Genomic DNA, 4598 nt, shown 5'->3' with positions numbered 1-4598 from the left:
AGTTTATGAAGTCAAAAAGTTATAGTAAGCTAAGGTTAATTTGTTATTGAGAAAAAAATATTTTTTATGTTAGTGTAGCCACAATAGACAGTAAGTATGTATGTATGTATGTATGTATTTTTGAAACAGCCTCTCACACTGTTGCCCAGGCTGGAATGCAGTGGTGCGATTATGGCTTACTGCAGCCTCAACCTCTTAAGTTCAGGTGATCGTCCCACCACAGCCTCCTGGGTAGCTGGGACTACAGGTGTGTGCCACCATGCCTTGACTTATTTTTTGTATTTTTTTTGTAGATACAGCAGTCTCGCCATGTTGCCCAAACTGGTCTTGAAATTCTGGGCTCAAGCAATCCACCTGCCTCGTTCTCCAAACATGCTGGGATTACAGGCATGAGCCACCACGCCTGGCTGAGTATTCAGTATTTATAAAATCTACAGTAGTACACAGTTATGTCATAGGCCATCACATCGGTCACCACACACTCACTCACTCATCCAGAGCAATTTCTAGTCCTGCAAGCGCCATTCATGGTAAGTGCCCTAGACAGCTGTACCATTTTTTAAACACTTATATTATTATTGTACCTTTTCTGTGTCGAGACGTGTTTTTATTTATAAGTACATACCATTGTGTCACAGTTGCCTGTAGTATTCAGTACATAACATGATGTACAGGTTTTTAGCAATAGGCTATACCATATACCCTAGATGTGTAGTAGACTATACTGCCTTGGTTTATGTAAGTGCAGTCTGTAATGAAATGATCTGAAAACACATGTCTCAGAACAGGTCCTGTTACTAAGCAGTGCATGACTGTATTTGCATATAAATTACACACATCCTCCCATAGACTTTAAATCATCTCTTGATTACCTATAATGGATCACTTATAATGGATTAATGAAATTTATAAATGCTATATAGTTGTTATACTCTGTTGTTTTCTTGTATTATTTTCATTGTTTGTTACTTTTTGGTTTCTTTCCTTATTTTTGTAATTATTTCAGTCTGTCGTTGGTTGAATCCCTGGATTTGGATCCTAGAAATACTGACGGCCAAGTGTAGACTCTATCTGCCCATTAGTCAGTGAACAGTCTTCTTTTTGATCTGGTCCACTTTTGGGGTATCTCAGTCCTTTTGTTTAACCCTTATTTTACTTAACAGTATCCCCCAAGCACATGAATATTGATGCTGGCAATTTGGATATGCCAGTGAGAAGCTGTCACATGCATAATTTAAGCGGAGTAAATAGAGGTCAGTACTGTTTGAAGTTCCAGGCATCCAGTGGGCGTCTTGGAACATATCCCCATGGATAAAGGGATTCTACTGTGTTCTGCATCTGGCGCTGAGCACTGAGTCTCTGTGTCCTCCATTTCTGGGGGATTACATGAGCCTGGGATCCATAGAGAGGGGAGGAGGGGCTGTGCTCTGCATGGGGTTTGGTCAGGACTGGGTCTGTTCCCTGAATGGGGCAGCTCAGTCCAGCCCAGCTCCCTACTGCTGTAGCGTGCGTGTGGGCTTCTCCAGGAGGGGAGCAAGTCCTGAATAAAAGAGTAAAAATTTCACTCGTTCTTCCTGTAGGAATTTCTTGTCCCTGCATCAACTCTGGTGCAGTGGGCAGCAGAGGACATCTTTCCACAGGGTGAGATCTAACCTGTGTGTGTGGTTGTGGCACAGGAAGGGGAATGTGTTGATTCTGAGCAGTAATCAGCGTATTTTTGACATTTAGGATTGACTTATAAACAGTCATGCTATGTGATGAAGAAGCCCAGAAGAGGAAGGCAAAGAAGTCAGGGATGGCTCTTCCTCAGGTAAAGTGATATTCTCGGTGGATGGTTCTATCTCTGTTTCTTTCTGAAATGCCTGAAGCGTCCTGCCTGACAGGTTTGCTCGCACTCGCCCATCCCTTCCTTCAGTCCCTGTCATCTCGCTTAGATTCCATCTCTCGTGACCCAGTGACATGAATGTGGGAAGAGGCTGCACTGGGCATGGGCCTGGGAAGGGCTCACACCCAGACATGGATGGAGACGGGGTGAGGGTCCCGTGGTGTCAGTGCTGTTGGGCAGCAGGGATTGTTCAGGGACCACATCTGGATGCACTGTCAGCTCTCTGTGGACCAGGATTAGAGAGGCTACCAATGAAAGTCACGTTTTTTTTTTTTTTTTTTTTTTTTTTTTTGAGACAGAGTCTTGCTCTGTCGCCCAGGCTGGAGTGCGGTGGCACGATCTCGGCTCACTGCAACCTCCGCCTCCCGGGTTCAAGCAATTCTCCTGCCTCAGCCTCCTGAGTAGCCGAGATTACAGGTAGGTGCCCACCACCACGCCCAGCTAATTTTTTTGTATTTTTAGTAGAGACGGGGTTTCACCATGTTGGTCAGGCTGGTCTCGAACCCCTGACCTCGTGATCCACCCTCCTCGGCCTCCCAAAGTGCTGGGATTATAGGCGTGAGCCACCGCGCCTGGCCGGAAGTCACGTATTAATGCACACAAGTACCTGGTAAATTCTGGAAAGGAGTTCAGGAAGGAGAAATCTTTTCTGTCTGATTTTTACTACATTTGAAGCTAAACACCTTTCCTACTTGCTTGTGTCTGGCTTGGTTCAGAGAGGACATTCTCTCTTCTTTCTCAGCATGCCCCTCCCATGGAGACTGGTGTTCCTGCAGGGAGTCTTGTACAGCATCTGTGTTAGGTGAAAAAAGCTGTAATTTTGCACAGAGATTGGAGCATAATTTTTTTGTCATTAAAGAGGTGGAAATTATATTCATTCTTGTTCCAGCAATTACTGTTTTTTTTTTTTTTTTTTTTTTGAGACGGAATCTCGCTCTGTCGCCCAGGCTGGAAGGCAGTGGCGCAATCTCGGCTCACTGCAAGCTCCGCCTCCCGGGTTCACGCCATTCTCCTGCCTCAGCCTCTCCGAGTAGCTGGGACTACAGGCGCCCGCCACCACGCCCGGCTAATTTTTTGTATTTTTAGTAGAGACAGGGTTTCACCGTGGTCTCGATCTCCTGACCTTGTGATCCACCCGCCTCGGCCTCCCAAAGTGCTGGGATTACAAGCGTGAGCCACCGCGCCCGGCCTGTTTTTTTTATGTTAAACATCAAATTAGGTATATATTTGTTTTATAGGAAGACACCAAACATGCAGCTTAGGCCATCAAATACGAAGCCTCCCCTGCCCTGCCCTGTGCAGTTTCCCACCCTCCCTGCGTCTCATTGGCGACCCACTGCTGTCAGCTCTGTGTCAAGAGCGAGAGCATGTCCTATAGAAATATATTTATACAGCATTGGCCAGGTGCGGTGGCTCACGCCTGTGATTCCAGCACTTTGGGAGGCCGAGGCGGACAGATCACCTGAGGTCAGGAGTTTGAGACCAGCCTGGCCAACATAGTGAAACCCTGTCTTTGCTGAAAGTACAAAAATTAGCAAGGCGTGGTGGCGGGCGCCTGTAATCCCAGCTACTCGGGAGGCTTAGGCAGGAGAATCGCTTGAACCTGGGAGACAGAGGTTGCAGTGCCATTGCACTCCAGCCTGGGCGACAGAGTGAGACTCTGTCTCAAAAAAAAAAAAAAAGAAAGAAAGAAATCAGTAACCTCTCTTGTTTTTTGTGCCTGACGTGGTTCAGGGACCATGTGCACCTGTCAGCCCAGGAGGAGTCTCTGGAGGTCCTGAGCTTTGTCTGGGATGCATCCTCTCTGGACTTTGCTTGTCACCTCCTCACTGAAGAGGGTGGCCAAGGTTCCGCTCAGGAGCTCCCCTTTCTGCACCTGCTCTGCAGCCTGTGTGAGGCCATAGGAAGCCGGGATCCGCACCGCCACCTAGTATCTGCCCGTGTAACTGCGGGCTCTGATTTACGCTGGTGCCTTTGTTCTCAGTGGCTTCCTGATCTGGGGCCCTATTACTTCAGTGCTTCTGTTCAACCAAGACAGAACGTTGTCCTTCAGGAGAAATCTGGAGTTGGTGGTTTCCACTGAATGATGCACGTCATACCTGAGCAGGGGCTCGGGCTAATGTGTTCATGCATTTTCCCACTGGGCTCCCAGCAGGTTGACTTGGTGCTTCTTTGAGGTCCAGGAACTTGCTAAGGACCTTCTGGATTTCTCATAAAGCCAATTGGTCTGTGTATTGATTAATTTTTGTCTCCATGGGGACAGAAAGGTCTGTGGTTTCGCATTCCTGTTTCTTGCTGACGTTACTCTTTTAGTAGGGTTGCAGATTTCTTTTTTTTTTTTTTTGAGACGGAGTCTTGCTCGGTCGCCCAGGCTGGAGTGCAGTGGCGCAATCTCGGCTCACTGCAAGCTCCGCCTCCCGGGTTCACGCCATTCTCCTGCCTCAGCCTCTCCGAGTAGCTGGGACTACAGGCACCCGCCACCACGCCCAGCTAATTTTTTGTATTTTTAGTAGAGACGGGGTTTCACCCTGGTCTCGATCTCCTGACCTCGTGATCCGCCCGCCTCGGCCTCCCAAAGTGCTGGGATTACAAGCGTGAGCCACCGCGCCCGGCCGGGTTGCAGATTTCTTACACAGGTCTGGAATGTCTTTTAGTTAGGAGCCATGTATATTTGCTGAGGGAGAGGTAGGATGTTTCGTGTGTGTGTGTGTGT

Source organism: Hylobates moloch, unplaced genomic scaffold (assembly GCF_009828535.3).
Source record: "Hylobates moloch isolate HMO894 unplaced genomic scaffold, HMol_V3 SCAFFOLD_12, whole genome shotgun sequence".
Lineage (NCBI taxonomy): Eukaryota > Metazoa > Chordata > Mammalia > Primates > Hylobatidae > Hylobates > Hylobates moloch.
Note: the sequence above shows the minus strand (reverse complement) of the source record.